This window comes from Cygnus olor, chromosome 5 (genome assembly GCF_009769625.2).
Source record: "Cygnus olor isolate bCygOlo1 chromosome 5, bCygOlo1.pri.v2, whole genome shotgun sequence".
In the NCBI taxonomy this organism is placed as follows: domain Eukaryota; kingdom Metazoa; phylum Chordata; class Aves; order Anseriformes; family Anatidae; genus Cygnus; species Cygnus olor.
In genome coordinates, this window is record NC_049173.1 from 44,200,812 (window position 1) to 44,221,008 (window position 20,197).

The 20,197-nt window shown below is 35.0% G+C and overlaps 1 long non-coding RNA gene across 1 annotated transcript in view; it reads left to right on the forward strand.

Annotated features, from left to right (window-relative positions):
- The window catches only part of LOC121070699, a 213,828-nt gene that overhangs the window by 167,632 nt on the left and 25,999 nt on the right, over positions 1 to 20,197 (forward strand). The window contains exons 5-6 of the long non-coding RNA XR_005820176.1: positions 1,549 to 1,645; positions 13,729 to 13,862. This is a non-coding gene — a long non-coding RNA (uncharacterized LOC121070699). The remainder of the gene's footprint in view (positions 1 to 1,548; positions 1,646 to 13,728; positions 13,863 to 20,197) is intronic.

Here is a 20,197-nt window from a genome sequence, read left to right on the forward strand (position 1 = left end):
CAAATAAATTTTTGTAATACCTCCATTAAAATGGAAATACATGTTTTGGGGCGTTTCACTGTATTTAAGTCAACTGTAAGAATAAAGTTTGTCGTATTTCTAGTTTGTCGTATATAAAGAGTGAGAAGTAAACGACACTGAGTGTATATAAATTAGTAGTATGCTCTCCCATTAAGAGTAGTATGCTCTCCCATTAAGCTGATTTCAGTCCTGACCATCTTATCTCAAAAAATATTACATCAATAATAGAAGAAGGTTTCAAAAAATGTTACTGAGGAAATGTAAATGGCTTGGTAAATTAGAGTAATGTGAAATAACAGCAGTTTCACTGGAGTGAAGAAGAATAGAGTAAAATACATAGAACAAACTGAAGGAAGAAAATACTTGTCATGGATATCTAACCTAAGAAACACATTACCATAAGATATTATTAATGCCTAATGAGTATCAGATTTGGAAGATACAAGCCTTCATGCCCTTAAACCTAAACCATCTTTTACAAAGTTAGAAAAAAAGGCTTTTCCACTAAGTAGATTATTTCAGGTATGCTTCTCGTGGAGCCCTTTGTGACTTCCCCTGTAGTATCTGCCAGTTGACAAAGACAGGAAATAGACTGAAAGCGTGGAGAACTTCTGGTTCACAATATACAGGTGAATGTATTTTGTTAAATAAAACTCAGATTCATTTCATGAACTATGGCTAAGCACTGGCTTAATTAATTTTTGCACTAATATATTCTAATATATAGCACCCTTTCCATTCCTGATCCATCTGTCTTTGGAATACTGACAGCAAGAATTTTTATTTATTTTATTTTTTTCTGTTCGGTAATTTTTTTCCTATCTGTGTGTTTATTGTAACACATAGAGTAATGCTTATATTTTGTTTCTGAAGAACAGGAGGAAATTCAATGCAAAATAATGTTTCTTTTAAGGGCCTTCTTTTTAGGCTTCTTCCACTCTCAACCTTTCCATATTTACTGTATTTTAATGTAATTTATTGTCACCAGAAACACTATTGCTAGTGAGGTGCCATGCATGTTTGCATTTACCATTCACATATGTATTGTATATTCTGAGAAGTAGCTCTAGCAAAAACATCCTTTGTTCTCAAGAAAGCACACATAGGGACAAACTATTAGCAAGGCTAATATAGCTCATCTGAGCTATAACATCTTCTGTATGCTTAATATGATTATGATATTTTATTTATGTAAAGCCCCTTTTAAAACTTCCGGATGAGTGTTAACCAGCTAGTACAGTGTTTCACAAGATCTTCCTGGCACAGGAAGAAATTTTTCTCTGCTGCTAGATAAAGCAATTTTATATATATATATATTATTCCTTAGTGATAGTGTTATGTTCCAAAGGAGCAGCTACCCCAAATATTGCTGATAAATCACAGTCTTGGGGTAAGTTGTATGGTACTATTGAGATATTTGTAATTCATCACACCCCTTTTATGTTTACTAACTTTGATGTTAATCCATGAGTAGGATGGCCTTCGGTGAATGAAATCTATTTTTACAGCTGTTTTAAAATTGATTAGATTGCAGGCACGCCTACTGAAATCACTCAACCAATTGAAGAAACAGAATGGGATTTGGATTATAGGGTTTCAGATAATACCAAGTTCCTTGTGAAAGGTATGTTATTTCTTCTCTTTGTTCTGCTTTTGGAAAAGTATAGCTGTGGGATGGGGTTTTTTTTCAACTGTATAGGTCACATGAATTATAAAGATTTCCAAAGCAAAATCACAGTCTGTGTTCTGAATAAAGCTAATCCAGAGCAGAGTAGTTTGCAGAGGTGTTTAGTGTATTATATATGATCATCATTAGTGTCCTTTAAAGGACATAGAAAGAGCTCCTTTAACTATCTGTTCAAAATAATTCAAATATTTCAGCTTTGGTTATTATATAACCATAGCATTAGATAAATAGAATTCTTACAGTGAATCACACTACGTGATACATTATACAACCGTTAAGGGTAAAACCCATTTTTTGCAAAGTGACAGAGTTGCTTCTTTACGGTAGAGGTTTAAAGGCTAGTGCTCTGTTAACCAAATTCCTTAAGGTCAGTTAGTGCTAGTAAGAGCAGCTGAGTCAAAGCATTTCAGCATGCATGTCTTCATCAGCTCAAGGTGTAAAAAACAGTGATGCCATAGAGAAAACAAGCTGACTGCAGCTGAAGAGTCTACTGATGAGCTTGGCATTTTTCTTTCACAAACCTTTAGGCCTACTCCTTTGGTTACCTATAGATGGTTAAGGCACAGAAGTTTATTTCAAGTTAGATTCTTATATGCTCATATTTTCAGAGAAGTCTTTGTTTGCACAAAAAGCTGTATAAACAAGCCATAGAAGAGTACACTTCTAGTATCAACAAATCTATATGCCTTCAAGTTTATTTTTGACTAAAATAATGCTCATTCATCTGAAATAGTTTTGTTTCTTTACATTCTGTAACTTTTGTGAGTTAAAACATGTTGACTGAATATACCCACACTGATGCAGACAAAATGTACAAGCTTGTTTGTATGTAATTATAAGCAGGAAAGGTAATTTGTGTTAACATCATAAGGTTTTCAACCCTCCATTACATCCTCAGAAGCAAGTTAAGATACAATGACAAAGTTACTATCAAGTAAATTGAAAGCCCTCCCACTAACTACAATGATATATCAGTACAGCTTCCAGAAGGATCTGTCCTGTTTGGTTCAGTATTTATGTTATGGATTTGCATTATAGAATAGAAAACAGTTACCACATTTGAAGGTGACACAACTTGGGAGGAATTGCAAGCATAATGGAAAACATAATTGAATTCAGTAAGTTTTAAATGAACTGAAAAGGTGGTGCTGAAAAGAGATTGCTGCTCAACAAGAACAAATGTCAAAGTTTTACATAGAGGCAACAACCATCAGCTATACAGAGCATGGGAAGTATCAGGTGAGGAAGGAGTTCTGCAGAATATGACCTGAAACAGCAGATCTCATACGGTGTTGTTTAAGGCATGTTGAATTATCCTTTTGGTCTGCTGAAAAACTCCATCCAGTCATGGGGAATGATATATCAAGAAAGTTATGCACATCTGAACAGAATGCAGAAAAGAGGAGCTAAAAAAGATAGAGATCTGGAAAACACAATATATGATTGTCCTGGTTTCAGTTAGGACAGAGTTAATTTTCCTCCTAGTAGCTGGCAGGGTGCTATGTTTTGGATTAGGATGAGAAGAGCGCTGATAACATGCTGATGTTTTAATTGTTGCAGAGCAGTGCTTACACCAAGCCAAGGACTTTTCAGCTTCTCGCTCTGTCCTGCTAGTGAGCAGGCTAGGGATGCAGCAGGAGCTGGGAGGGGACAGACCCAGGACAGCTGACCCAAACTGGCCAAAGGGGTATTCCATACCATCTGACGTCATGCTGAACAATATATATGGGTGGCTAGCTGGGGTGGAGGGTGGGGCCGGCTGCTCGGGGATAGGCTGGGCATCGGTCAACGGGTGGTGAGCAATTGCATTGTGCATCACTTATTTCATACACATTATTATTATTAATACTATTATTATTATTATTATTATTATTCCTGTCTTAATAAACTGTCTTTATCTCAACTCACAGACTTCACTTTCCTGTTTCTCTCCCCCATCCCGGAGAGGGAGGGGGGAGGGTGAGCGAACGGCTGTGTGGTGTTTGGCTGCAAGCCGGGCTAAACCACAACAATGATGAGAGGTTGGAAGAAGGTAGCTAAAACAAACTGAGAGAAGGCAGCAAGGAGGGAATATTTTATTAACCCAGCCTATGTTAGATACAATGGGAAAGAATAGCCTAAAATTTCAGGAACAGAAATTTAAACTAGACATTGAAAACCAACATGTAAATGGAAAGTGTAATAACATATGGGTGAAGATAGCATCAGCAGACTGTAGAATCTTCTGTAGAATCATTAGTTTCAATAACTTTAAAGACAGGTCACTTTGTTCATACCAAGCTCAATATCACCCCAAAGTCAGTTATTTTTATGTGGTCTTAATCAAAGATCAATGAAGTGACACAGTCTTAATCAAAAGCAAGTATTAATCCCATTTGCAGAAGTCTGATTGTCAATTTACACATTTACATGGAACATAAAGTTCAGTTTATCTTCATAAATATGAAGGTACCAATGACTGTGCATTGCTTTAGCAGGTGGAAAACAGTATTTTCCTTCTTGATTTGGTAGTGATTCACCTCTGAGTATTTGAGCAGGTTGTAATGGTATCTAACCACAACCAGAAGACCCTGGCATTTTCAAAGCTGGGAAAGGAAGGCAATGGAGTGATGAAAGAAAACTTTTCACCAGTGAGTTAATATTAAGAAAACCAGAAAGAGTGGGAGGGAGAGGGATTTTAAACATGAATAGCTCTCAAAGATAATCTGCTGTAAAAATAAGTATGACTCCCCTCTGACAGATTCCTTCTCATTAATACAACTTGAAGATGCAGGGCTGTACATCAGCCAGAAGCTCTGAAGTATGTTTTAGCTTGGCAGGGTGAGAAAAAATTTGGAACCTACTAAGTACGAGGTACAGGTATAAACATTTTTTCTGTACCTATTGTCTTAATACCTGTGTTATCTTTTGTTTGTTTGTTTGTAAATGAATACATCTATTTCACCATTGTTTCAAGCCCTGTGAATTTCACTGCTATTCTATGACACAAGATTTATTCCATTTCCAGTATGTGCTGGAACCTGCAGACAGGGATAACCAAGCATTCTAGCATTTCCCAGCACATTGTTAGAGGTTTAGATTGTCTCTGCTTTAACTGGAAAGCAGATAATATAGAAGTCTGCAACTGAAAAGTTTTCATCTGTTAACGAAACAAATTGTTTGGAATGTGTCAGACCATCTTTAAATCCTTTGGTGGAGCTTTTTTGGATTAGATTTAATAAAATACATCAGGAGTAATTCAGATACAGTTCATTCTGTTTTGCAAAAGAAGAGTAGATTGATTTTTTATGGTCCATTCCTATTTTCCAAAGGACTATGGGGATGCGTACTGTGCAATCAAAGAAGGTGCTGCAGCATAGATAGTGACACAGATTACCTTTAATCTGGTTAACATGGACAGTAAGTGCAGTGATGACCTCAAAGACTTTACAGAGTTACGTAGGGTTTCTGACGTCCTGGATGCATGGTCACAGGCTCCATTATTCTAATATGGCGTGCTTCCCTGCTGTTTTTACCTCTGCAATCTTCTCTTTCTCTACATTCAGTGATATTTAATATATGAACCCTACTGTAGACCCAGAGATTATTTTCCATCAAGTATATTGGAAGCTCCTTAATATATACCCAAATTTAAATGGGACACATCTTGTCCAAAGTGGGTGTCACTTTGTATATATCAAGCATACAGACCAGATCAAACTGAATTATCGCAGACTAGTAAATTTCCATGATTAGCTGAATTGTGATTGCTGTCTCTGTGAATCTTTCCTGTCTGCAGGAAGTGAAAGGAAATATGGCATAGGTTAAACTGAAATGAGAAACTAATTGAATATAATATCAAGATTTACCTAGTTACTTGTAAAGGAGAACAGTTCCTTAAGGATACCCTCCTATCCCAACAAAGAAGTTACAAAAAATTTGAAGAAAAATAGATCGTTTGCTAGGCCTGAGCAAATCATAGGTATTGCAGTTTATAATCGTTCTTTGAATGTTTTGGTCTACGTTTTTATTTTCTGAACTATTTTAGAAAGATAATTGAGAAACTAATTGATATACTTGTAAAAAATTAAAAGTCTGTCCATGTAAGAATATTGGCATTGAAAGAAATTTAAGCAAAGTATTTTTATTAATAGCATACTCAATTACCATGGCTCAGCTGACATACAGTTACTTCCACTGTGGTCTCTTTATTTTTAGTCCAAGGCTTTAGTTTCTTAAGCCAGACCTTTCAGCACTGAAGGAAACAACTCAATAAAACCAATTTGGATACAATACTCAGAACTGGTACTTACTGCAATATCCAATGTTGGTGACAGGCTGTCTGGAGCCCTGCCAGTGCTGATTTAGCAGTATATGCCAGCTCAATGAGTCAGAAACAGTTTTTACATGTGCCAGCTCAGTTGTGCAAGGTTGCTCAGAAATCCCTTTCAATTTCCAGGCAGAATAATTGCTGTATTTCCAATCTACTCTCCTTAGGAGAAGGGAACAAAGGAAGGGAGAAGCATCAATAGAATGGCTTTTACTATCAAATTTGTAGCCTGCTCTGGAAGGTCACTGCTTTGAAAATATTTCTCTGTAAGTGAATATTTAGGTCATGTGATAGAGGGTGCAGCTTTCTGTCATTCAAGTATGCAAGAGAAAAAAAAACAGTAATGGAAAAGAATAAGTGCTAGGAAACAATAGCAATAAAGGCTAAAGAGTCACTTGCTTAGGAAAAAATATAGCAAAACTTTAGGAATGTACATGTGTAGTTGTTCTATGTAAATTTAGCCCATGCTTCATATCTCAGAGAAAAGGTGAAAAATGGAAAACAAGTGTGATTTTTTTAACATCTGTAATGAAATGAACTAGTAACAGTGTAGTTGTTGGGATACTGCTTTCTTGTGAGTACAGAATGACTTTGTAGAAAATACCAGTTTCAGTCCAATTCCCTTACAGTTCTTCTGTTCAGCTCACTATGAAATACGAAAACACCATTTTTATGAAACAAGCCAAAATAGCTATTCATCATTTGCCCAGGACACCATCATTACTGACTGGTTTCATAAAAAGCAAATTGTAATTTAGTTTTTATGGAAACCAGAACCCACCTGGAATAGGTTTATGTTGCTTGACTTAAAAACAGTAATAAAACTGGATAAAAGGATAAAATCTACATTATAATAGTCACTGAAATCAGTAGCCATCTCTTACTGAGTACCTATGACAAGACTGGTACAACAAAGAAAAGTTGCTTTCTACTCAGATTTCCACATAAGGAAATTACAACCTCAGTAAGAGGAACAATGTGGTTTGAACGCTCAAACCCATGCTCCCTAGCCCAAAACCTAGTTACCATAGCCGGTATAGGTGATGGGAAAAGGAAATTCTCCATTCCTAGGCTTTGAATGAATAACCTGCGTGCTCAATAACACTTATTTTTTTTCCTAGGGAATGAAGCATTTATTGTGCTCCCATATGACTCCTAATTCCAATGGGTTTCAAGATTCAGATAACTTCCTGCTATCTTTAACCTCTGAAAAATCCCTCTCAGCATTTTTGTTTCAATCTTTCTTTCTTTGCCTGCTTCCACCTCTAGCTCACCTTTACATGATATTACATGATACTGGCTTTTGTTATTACCCTGATCTTTCATTTATACAAAGGTTCCTTTCCATGTTGTCTTGGTATAGTCAAAGCAAATGGTTTTCTTAAAGATGTTACATTTAAAGAAAAAGAGGAAAGAAAAAAAAAAGAATAATTCAGATAAAAGTGACAGGTTAAATCAAGAACGCAACTGACAGACTTTCTGGCATCAGCTTCTAACTACCTTTGGGCCAGTTGTGTGGCTTACTGATTATCCATGCTGTGACAGCAGAGGCATCTGTTTTGGTTTCCAGGATCTAGTTTGCATATGCAATCAGGACAACCATATTCACACAGATGTGCACTGTATGGAGCTCCAGCTTTCAGAACTCTGCAGTCCACACTGCACTCCAAAAAAAGTCTTTTGTCTTTTTTTTCCCCCTTACTATAACTTCAGTCGATGGTTTTGCAACCTAAATGGCATAGATTTCATTTGCTTGTGATATAACTTATCTCATCCTACTATTTCACATTAACCGAGGCAATCTAGCCCATCAGTAGTTTAACCTGGTGAGGGATGTCAAACACAACAAGAAGGCCTTCTATAAGTATCCAACTGGCAAAAAAGAAGACTGGGAAAACGTGGGCCTGCTGCTGTAGGAGCATCCAATTTTCTAAAGACTTAATGCCATAACTTATAACTACCGTAAGGTAGTTGTAATCCATATAGTCTGTATTCCCTTTAGAAATTCCAAGTCATGATTGTCTGAGTTGTCTTTAGAGCACAGGAGGAAACAGCTACTGTTGTTTATCATCTGGTTTTGAAACTCAATTTATATCCACTCATGTTAGCATGCTTAAAAAAATTTCCACTGTTTTGCCCTTTAAATAGATTCATCTGACTACTTTATTAAAAGAAAACTGTCTTCCATACCTTTAGTTTTCAGAAACATCACTTTCTCCCCCATACACACATGTACCAGTATATAGTAAAGTAAAATGTACATACCACAATTATATTTCCTCAATGGTTAGAAAACAAAGGAAATATCGTATTGTTCTGAATATCATGCACTGTAAAGTAGAAGCAATTGTGTGTACTTAAACAGTATATAAGTATACTTCTTTATGATGAAAATAAATACAAATACAGGTTAAGAATATGATTGATAAAATAGCAAAGTATGTGACCCTTAGTGGTAATCAGATAATCTTGCAGCTCTTCTTTTCTAGTTTCTGTGGCTTTCAGGCATCTGACTGCAAAATCTGTATAACAGGCTCAGTAAAACAAAAATATATTACTGTCTTAAATTCAACAGTCAAAGAAATTTGCTTTATAAATCCATTCAGAGGGAAAGCTCTTTTACACTGCTTCTCCCAAACTTTTCTAATTCATTGGTATACTATCAATATTCACCTGTGTCCCCCAATCTAATTCCCTTAGTACAGCACAAATAGAGTCTAATATTTTCTCCCATTCCTAAGAAAGCCAAATCCATTGATATCCTAGGTAACTTCCCTGCCCTTGAATTTGAGTCATCCAACCAAACACTCAAAAGTTTCAGCAATGTACTTCTGTAAATTAATCTATAATGCTTAACATAGAATTATATTATTTCTGTAGTGTCATTTTATGACATGTAGTTTAAAATACGGGTAAATAATAATAATAATAATAATAATACCAAGGATGAATCAGTTTTACTAAAGAAAACCTGTTAGAGCTCAGTAACAGCATAAAAATATACATAGTTCCTAAAACCTTATCCTCGTTACGTGTCTTTATCCAGAAATCATCAGTTGTGGGTGTTCTGATAAGCTAATTATGAGCACTACATAAAATTTATAAAGTCATTTGTTGTATTCCCAATATCAATCTTATATCCAATATCAAGCAGGATTGTGTAGCTAGGGCCTAGCTTATGCTATTCTAATCACTTGAAACACTGAAAAACAGTTTCTTCTATTTGCTTCTAGACATTATTTACCTTCTACAGTCCTCCAAAAGGAAATACTCAAGAGTTCTTAACACCTGATGAGGTGCTTATAATAACCACTTAAATGATAAAATTAAAGAGATTTTTTTTAAATACTGACCCCACTTCCTCCTAAATATGATTCACAATAAAAACTGCAATAAAAAAATTACTTTATCTTTGTTAATGGAAACAAGCCATTTTAACATAATCATCAAGGACTAAATAGGTTTGTTTTAAATTTTGATATATTTTAAAACTGTAACAAAGTCAGTGAAAGTAGAAACTGTTAAACCAACACTGGATGGGGGTTTTGACCTGTTCAATCTGCCCTTTGTATTGCAAAACATCCGCCTTGTAAGATGCTTACAAAAACTGTAAGTCCAAAAAATGTTAGAAAATATAATATCACCCATACCTTTAAGTAGATAAACTGGGTAAAAGCTGAATTTGCAGTGTCCATGTAATCCGTTGTCTACAGGCTTGGTTGTTCATATAGTCACATTCTCACATTCCAAAATTTGGTTCATAACAGACCTTAAACTTCACATGGAGAAATGTAGGCACCTGAAAAAACTAGTAGGTGTCACTGCAAAATATTGCATCATGTAATGATATTGCAAGGAGAATGTCATAGTGACATATTATGCCAGACAAATTTTAATCTTGTTTGTGGCCAGACAATCTGTACAGATCATCTACTTTGCTATGCAAATACGTGATGGGGACAGTTAGAAGAATGGAAACAAACTCCTCTTGGCAAGGCAAAAACTTTGCACAAAAGAGATCAACAGTTTAGACTTCATTTATAAATAATACATATCTTCACCCATGCATATTTGCATACTTAAAGGCTATGGGAAGGGAACATCGAACTTGAGCTTTAACAGACATAACCCAAAACTCAAAATAACCAGTGTGGTCTTCACCAAAAATACTGTTAATCAGAGTCTGTCATCTTTTCAACTACTGAACTAAATCTTATTACTGATGAAATGTCACAACACATTTATGCGTAGTTGCTAAGGAAAGCAAATGTGTTGGTCAAATGACTTGTGACATAAAATATCTATCTTTCTGCAATAGCAGCTTTGAACTGACTGACATAATAGGGAAGGTTTGAACAGCCCTAGATAATATGCTGGTTGGCAAATGCCATACCAGGCACAGCGTGTTAATTATGTTGTCTGTGTGGGTAGCAGTTCCTTATGATATTTGTCTATGTATGTGTAATTTTAACAAATTAAAAAATAAATAAATAAAAATGTGAGAACGTGGGATTTGTTCTGTGGTTTGATAGTGATGGATCACTGAATTTCCAAGAAAGAATGCATCTGGTTATCTCAAGATCTTGCGTTTTACCTGTGTATAAGCTACAGCTCCTTATGATATTTGAAATGGTATATATTTCATTATTCTAAAATAATTACTAAAAGTAAGAAGTAACTTAAAGGAAGATCTGGTCCTTCTTCTAGGATTGTTTTGACAGCTGATACAACTCATGCTGAGTTGCTTAGAAATCTAATGCTCAACTCCTGATACTTATTAAAGGTCTTTCATACTAAAGTTAAGGATTTTATTATGCATTTCACCTTTAGGGCATGTTTACTACTTAGTTCTCTTCATTCTTTGGCAAAAACAACAAAAATTTAATTGTGACTACTTCTCTGTGTCCTTGGAAAGAAAAGTTTCTCTTGCTTATTGCAGAAATCAGAACAGAGAAATTTGATTGACTTAATAATCCTGCTTCACAGAGTAGTAATTTTTGTTTTTGAAGATTCTTTCATTTTAATAGAAAATATATCATAACCTGTAATGAACCTTAAAGTATTATTTGGCAGTTAAAACACAGAAGTGTATATTTATACTTTTCAGCAAACTCTACTACTTTGTAAATGCTCATCAGTTACATGCCAAGAAGGACAGAGAAATGCATTATAGTTAATAAAAGACTGATAAACTGTTCATTATGTTTAAAGATTTCTTTCACTTATCCTTTTCCCTAATCAGATTAAATGGAGTGATTAAACGTTTTACTACGTTTGGGAGTAGACAGCATCATGAAGCCTATACTGAACAGAAGATCACAGATCTTACCCTATCTTACCCAGATCATATCCTGGCTTGCAACTGGTTTGATCTATTCTTTTCACATAATCACTCTCCTAATTTATCTTCTTTATTAATTTCTCTGCTGGGAAGATGCATATTTATGGAAGCTCAGATATTAGTGAATCCTACCATCCCAACCTAAACATGAGATAATCATATAGCTGGAAGAAGTGGCTCAAACAGAATCTTGTTAGACCTTCAATATTCATCCTATTTGAGATTTATATATTCTTTCTGATCACCCAACACCCCCAGAGATCTTTTTGCCTTCAGTAGCTGCCTGGAATTTTCCCATGACTAAATCTCTTCTTGAAGTAAAATTAATTGAAGAGTGGAATAAATCCAGTAACTTAACTTGGAGGATACAAAAACATAGTACAATGAACTTAATATTATTCCCAAAACTAGGGAGTATGACACAAGGTGGCCTTTGTCCTGTAGAAAGAATAGATATGCATAGTATAAGTGAATTAATGTGCAATAGTTGGATTGTGGAAGATAATCTGGTCCACTCTTTCTTTTTCTCCCCCCTTATCTTAAACAGTTCCTAGTTGCAGTGCTGATTTTTTTGAGGGGTAGGGAAAATAAACTGGGCTATATTCAAAATCAGAAAATTTCAGAAGTAGGGAAAATAAGCTGGGCTATAATCAAAATCAGAAAAATCAGAAAACTGTCGTGGGTGAGGGGAGGAAGAGAGAGGCAGAGAAGTTTTTCCCCAATTATAATTAAAGGGGTTTGTTGAGAACATTTGGAGATGGAAGCATCTAGCAGAGATGGGGACAAATAAAAATGGGTTCCAGAGTATGCTTGAGAGAGAGCACTGTGTTTGGAAAGCTTTGGCTATTTCTTTGTCATCTGATATCTTCCTTAAAAATATGTTATGTCACTCTTCAGAGATAAGAGCACTGAGTTTGTGTAAGTGACATGAGATTCTTATATTGTCACTTTGGGGCAACTCTCAGTAAATCATAGAATCATTCACGTGGGAAACGATCTCCAAGATCATCTAGTCCAACCTCTATATTTTGGGGTATACAAATTCAAGTATATCTTTTTTTCTCATCATTATTTGTTATACTTACATGATGCTCTAAATATCTAATAAACACTCTTTAGATGAAAGCTACTAGTTAAAAAAAAATTTACATGTAAATAGCCTTACGTAGAATTGTTAGGGTTTGGATATAGAAATGTTCTCAGAAAAGTGAGTTGCTATAAAGTGTCAAACACAATGTTCTTTCCAGATTTTCCAGCAGCAGCAGTTTGGTTCTGTCCTTTCTAATGCATCTGTTTTAAGATGTTGGAGCGTATCCTCTCCCTTTTCCCCCGCTACTCAGAAAGCAATATCCTGTTCCTACTGATTACACTAACATAGAATATTCCTACAGATCAAAAGGAAAAGAGAATCTGCTTAAGAGATTTTGCGATCAAGAAAAGATCATCGGGCTTTCGGCTATTTGCAGGCTTGCCTTGTCAGTTTAAGAGAAAGTTCAGCACTGAGTACCATCATTCAGATCTCATAGCCATAAATTGGGCAACTTACTTAGCATTTGTAAATAGACATCCCTCAGATGTTTCTCAGATTTTCTGTAGAGAAACTTCACGCTTCCATTTTAGCACTCTATCCTTTCCCATCCAATACCAATGTTACAAAGATTCATGAAAATAGTTCTCCTGCATCATTCCACAGTATTTTGTGTGTAGTCCACAAGATACCTTTTAATTCAGTCTGCAGTAAATCCAGAGGAAGAGGCCAGATTCTCATCTACAAATCAATGAATCACAGGATTATATGACAGGAGAAGAAAACACATGAAACCTAATGTTTTCAGGTTGCTTAGATGTTGTGAGACTGGTGCACCAGCACCTCCCTGTTGCTAATTAGATTTAGGTGAAGTAATTTGAGTAAGGTAAAGTAATTATGTCTGCAAGTCCTTGGCTGGGTAAATGTGTGATAGATTGTCTGTATGAATGGTAAAATAATGCTGGTATATGACAGCAGCAAATGAGCACTCATTTATCAGTTTACAGTAGACCTAGCTACAGATATGAAAGCAATAGAATAATGTTCTTGACACAGCTGAAATTCAAGGTTTGATTTTCATGATGAAACTTGAAGCTGGTGTAAAGAATATGTTTGAAAAAATATATATTAGAATGAAGAGAATGAACACAAATACAAGGAATTTTCAAGAAAGATGCCACCTTTATTACTCGAAAGAAGAATATATAGCATTACATCATAATTAATGTTTTATCTGTTCAACTGAAATGTGTGAACCTTCATGGGAAAAAAACGTATAAATTTTGTATTAAACTTGTATGAAATCTTTCCGTGTTTACCCTTTATATTTTTTTCTTTTACAGACATGTATCTGTCAAGCTCGTGATCACTAAATGTGATTCTGTCACACTGAAAAAAATGTATCTGTGACAAAGATGAGATGACTGTGAACAAGGCCAATGACACTGAGCTACAGCAGGACAGAATAAAGCAGAAGGTTTGATAATGAGAGATTACACTTTCCAGCTATTCTTGAAGACCAGAGGGAGGGAATTATTTGGTTTATGCTGGCAGCAATTTCCCTAAGCCATGTGAGATGGCATACCTCAAGCTGTTGCAAATGTAGGCAGAACAACCACAGGCCATGGCTCTTGGTTGGATCTAGATTCCCTGGGGCATAGAATATATTGAAAAGGCTCCTAAATAGGGGCTGATCACTTAATTTGACTGTTTGAATGGAAGTCCCACATATTCTTCAATCACTAACACTTGTTCACAGCTCCCTTGAAGCTTAATAATCACTTCTGATTTTTTTTTTAAATTAGATTAGCTGCTCGTGGTTACAGTTTTACAACTGTAACATATCAAATGTGTTAAGCAGTACTTACGCACTGTCCCCTTTTCTGGGTTCTGTAAAGCTGCAATGAACAAAGATTATTAAGTTCCTGCTGTGTTTAAGTTTCCTACAGGTCAGTTTTAATAAACTGTTTGTTTGTTAGAAATGTACAGTAGCCACATTAATCCCCAACCCTTGAAAACTTAAAACTTAAACCAAGCTTTCCCCCCCAAAAATTTTCAAAATAGAAATATATTAGTATTCATTTGTACATATTTAAATAGCCCACAATTTATCCCTTTTCTGTAAGGAAATTGTGATTAATTGCAATGGTTAAAGACTTTGTTGTACATTTTTCTGAAGCGACAGTACTTATAGCCTTTTGTCCTTAATAATGTCACTGCAAGAAAAAATCATTCAAGATTTTCAGTCTTAGTGAACAAGAAACACCTTCGTCTTTATCAAAATACAAAAAAACATCTATTCTTATGTAAATTCCATGTCAGACATATAAATGACCCTTTTTGTCATTCCTCTACAGGAGTTGATTGATTCATGCTACTACTCTAAAATGTACATACAAATCACAGCGCTAAGAAAATTTTCTTTTCATAATGTCAAATAATGTAAACTTTATTATAAAATACTTCACAATTACTTATATTGTATTTCAATTTAAATCCAGTCAGGTGTTCTGTAAGGGTAATATGCCATAGACAGAAGAAAGGCACTTATATGGAAAAATGTACTGGCTTTATCCAACTAATTATGTTTAGATAGGTAAGAATGTTAATATGTGTATGTGTGTCTGCTTGTGTGTGTATTGTACAAACCATTTGTAAATTGCCATAAAGATTAGTCACCTAATTAGTTGCTACTGTATATTATTTTTAAAAGATCCAGATAGAAGATACATTGGCAAACATTCAGACCATCTTTATGTTATTACATCTAATTGTAAACATCAACACATTTAATTATCATGTAAGCATGAACAATTATGTCATTACTTTGTAAACATACATGAAAGGTTATGCATCACTGCCATATATTATAAAATATTATTAATATAATGAAAGACAACCATACTAAATTTCTTCCCCAGTCTTTTGTTAACTCATTTGAGAAAGCCACAGTAATGAGGATACTGTGTTTCTGCTTTAGAATACGGAATATTGATCCCATATGAAAAATTGACAGGTTTCTCAATCTTTCGTTTAATATTTTTTTGAAATTACTTATAAAAGATTGTATACCCTTGACAATATGAAGTCACATACATTCCACACAAAAAAAAAGATACCAGAAGCAAATGTCCATTTCCCTTCTGAAGAGGCGTTATGAAAACTAACTCATACTTCTTTAAAAGGGAGAAAATAATCTAGGATCATAGAAGCTTCATTTTGCTTTAAATTTGTTTGAAAGCAGATAAGGATTAGGTGAACAAAAAGGTAATGATTTTATATTATCATTTTCACACTTGCTCCTACACGTAAAAGACACTGATTTTAGAAAATGTATAGCCTTAAGGTTGACTAACACTTTACTATTTTAATATTCAATTTTGATTTGCACTTAAATTTGCTAAATTTTTAAACTCTGGACTGACATTCTTATGTCAGATGTTGGATGATAAATATTGTTCAAAGATTTTCTAGTATTTTAAAACTCTCACAGCATTTCACCTGGAATTCTTAGCTCATGAATGCTTTGGAGCAGAAACCTAAATTTTGCCCACTGAATTTTGTCCAGCCAAATACAACCAGGTTATGAATTTGTAGATACTACAATTCATCTTATAATAGTGGATATCACGTTCTAGTTCTTCGTAAAAATCCTTTAGAACTAGGCAATATAATTTCCTGAACACAAGGCATGTTTCAACTTAATACTGCAGAACACTGAGCATTAGGCATGCTTCAACTCTACCTAGCAGCTGGTAGGCCCATACGGTCTGATGAATTCCTGTTTACAAAGACTAACTCAAATGTAAAAATTGTTTAGGCATGTTAGTGTCAAACTGCATCTATTCTAATAAGCCTGCTAAGACCACAGGCTCATTAGCTACAGGGTAGCAATCTACTGACATAACTATACTATTTCCTCCTTAATTACTCCAGAATTTTTCTGTTGTGAAAAAATACCTATGAAGCATGCTGTGAAAATGGCTGTAACATCAGCTGAAGGAAATAGTCAACTACTTACCAGCCAACTATTTTTCCATATATACCACCTAAGTTCTGTGCTGGTGGTTACACAAAAGACATGGTTACAATGCAGGTAATTTTTGCTATATGTCTTCTGAAAAACAAACAAACAAAAAAAAAAAGTACAAACTGGAGATCAAGAATGTTAATTTTCTAAGTTAGAAACTCAGAGTTCAGGAAACCCAAGAACTGAGGTTAATTCAGTAAAGTCAGTTCAGTACTCATGCATAACTTTTAGAGTATAGTCCTTATTTACCTGTTCTTTGTAGATTTTTTTCACATTTGCCTAATTGAATACATTACACTATGTTCTAGGAACATATCGAGGATAAACTGTGAAAGAGAATAAATTGCCAAAAGAAAACTGATTCATCCATCATATAACTAGGACCAAAAGAAAATTAATTCATCCATCATGTAACTAGGAAAGTCTGTAGGAGTCTGGAAATTGTAGGTGAAGGATGAGGAATTTGAATTGTGACAGTGAGAACTGAATCTACCACAAAGTTGTAATGTGATGGTAATCGAGACACTTAAACCAAAATTTCACATATGGCTCCTAATGGCTGCTAAAAATGGCCACACTTTCTGGGTACCTATTTGAGTCATCCTTGGCAGATACATAGAAGTGCCAAATGATCACAGCTGTGACTGAAATGAGTTGGATCTGTGCTTGTTATTCAAAGTGTTCTGAAAAATGAGGCCCAAACTCTTTCAAATTAGTGAACACTAATGTGTTCACTAACTATTCATGAACACTCGACCATTTTAATTTTTCAAAACTTTAATTTCTTACATAGACTTCCTTAGTACTGACAAAATTATTTTGCAACTTCTTGTCTTCTTAATCACCTTTGTAGCTTTAGCATGGATTTTTTTCATTATTTTGTTATAGCTTTCACAGGTACAGTTCAAGGCCCAAACTCATGACTTCTATTCTACCAAAGCATTTATGCCTAGTGTCAAATTCAGAAATGACATTAATGCTTGCAATACCGTTTTCACTTGCAATAAACCAATTTAGCCTCTGAATGAATTTAACATTGTAATGTTAGACTGACTGTAAACCTTAGCTTGTTAAATGAAGTTTCAGATGGGCATAGGAGACACTACTTCCGTTGCATCATCTGGGAAGTTCACTTCCTTGACTGTTTCTGCTGTTCCTACACCCACTGGAAATGCAGAGTGTCTTCACCATTTTCAGAAACTTATAAACAGCACCATGCAAGGACATATGTTGAAGACTGAGCATACTTCAAAGATTTCAATTTCTGACCTCTGGGCTACTTCCAAGCTAGCTTTCATCTGAGCTGTGGTTTTATTTTTTTAATTAAATTAACTGACAGTTTATTTCCTGTGGTAACAAGATCATATTTATAGACAGGATATATTGAGATCTATTTCATGCTTTTGGTTTCTACTTTGCAACAACAGTGTTTTAGTAGGAAAACTTGGCTATTTCTAGCTAGTAGAAGAAATTAGCCTTGGAGGATCACAGAATCACAGAATGGCTGAGGTGGGAAGGGACCTCCTGAGACCATCTAGTCCCACTCCTTGTTCAAGCTGGGTGAGCTAGAGCAGGTTTCCCAGGATTGTATCCAGCCATGTGTTGATTATGTCCACAAGTTGAGACTCCACAACTCTACCATACTTACACGCCTATATTCAAATTAGCTTATATTTATTTCTACATTTTGTTTCCTTCTTGAATTTCCTAAAAATCCTCCCTGCTAAATAATTATACCATTAGAACATAGCTGGGATAAATATTCATCAATATTCATCAACCTCTAACCTACTTCTAAGACAACTGCTTTCTTAAATTGAATGCAAATTAAATACAGTACCTTCCAAATATGATAACCCTAAACTAATATCAAATAATAGAAGGAGCAGATTAAAAATACATAGGGTGAAAGTCACAATGAATTTAACTGTGAATTCAGTCCTTGTTTTTACAGCTCTTTGTCCACTAAGAAGATTTAAACCGTAAAGTCTGCATTTTCTACTCTGAGGTGTTGATCCTGTAGAGATGTAGAGATGTGTGTGTAAAGTTAATGGATTTTATCTCTGCTGAATTCAGAAGCATTCAAGTTTTCCTTTGTTAATCAGGGAATAGGTTGTTCCACCATTGCAGAAGAGATGGTGTTTATGCTCTGAGAATCAATGTTTTCTGCAATTTTGTTGAATATCACCTGTTCTTCCTGAAAATCTAACTTTTGACTACTTACAATGTTTGACCACTTATAAATTGATAGTATTCTTGTTACCATGATGGGCTCCGAGTTACTATATATTTTCAAGTCTAATATATTTTCCAAGTTATAACTGGGGAAAATATTTGGCATTCCTCTTCTGTTATTGCTCTAGTCAACTTTCCTGGAGGGTAACTCTTTTGTTACTGTTTACTATCTTTTCCTCCAGAACACATTAAATTTTAGTAATAAAGTATGTGTAATAAAGTATGAGATTTACTCCCTGTAAATCTCAGAATTATGGATTCTGCTGAAATATTGTGAAACATATTGCAAGAGTTTAGTAGAGAGATGGAGTGAAAGAAAAGATAATAAAGTCTGTAACTCACACAGGTAACCTCCATGCATACAAAATTCATCATTGCCTTTATAACCATATGTTCAAACTTTTCAGTCAGCAAGAGGACAGGGAGTGTGCATGTGTAAAGTGTAGGAGTATGCTGAGGTATGGACTTAATAATAAAGGAAGGTAAGTTTACAAACCAAAGGAAAGTCTTTGACCTTGGAAGGGATTGTAGGAAAGGAGAGAGAGAAGAATAGTACCCTGAGTGTCAAGTGATGGAAGTTTCAGTGTTGAAATGTTGGTCCTGAGTGCTAAATGATCAAAAAGGAGGAAAAGGAAATCATAACATGAAATGAGAGAGTATTTCTGAAGAGAAAGCTTAAGTTCTGTTCTCTCAGCTAGAGGTCTTAAGCTAATGAGCTTAAGAGATGGGAGATTCTGAGTTAAGAATGTTTGAGTTGTGTTGTCAAAACTGAGTGCAGAAAAAGCAAAATCATGCACAGAATCGGTGGCATGCATGTTGACATGCACATGTTGAGGACAAGATGTGAATGAATGAGATTGAGAGTGGAGACAGGGAAGAGGTGACACAGTGACAAAAATTTATCCCAACCTGTCCTTACTATACAGTGTCCCAATTTTCTATTTTAGCAGTGAAAGTGAGATGAAGAGTGCCCTTTTTTTTTTTTTTCTTCAAATTCCTGGCCAGCTTCCTCTTCCCTGTGCCAGAATGTTTCCCTGAGAACCCCTGAACACAACACCCCAGTTTTTCACTTTAAAAATATGATCAGTCTGCCAAGAGATGGAAAGAGTCTGCAGATTGCTACTGACTTACCAGTTATTTTGGCATCATTTTCCACATGACCTATCTTGGGAGATATTTTAACTCAAATTATGAGTGATGCTTCCAAATGGAAACCTCTGTTTTTAATGGTTAGTTTTGCAGCACCAAGCACTCTATTGATTTTGATCTGATTTGTAGAACTAACATCTTGGTCTAATGCTTTCCATATTTGTTATCTTTGCTTTCAGCTATAACAGTGTAAATATACTAGTATTCAGTTAAGTGCCTGAAGTACAATTTATTCTGAAATTTGGTTGACCATATTGTAAGGGACAATAGAGGTTCAAAACATACACCTCCTTTCTAGAAAGTGGTTAGCCTTTCAATAAGCTGAATGAATGTTTGGTATACCTATCTGAGAAATAATTCCCGAGTTTTGGACAAAATGATTCCAAATATCTGTCATC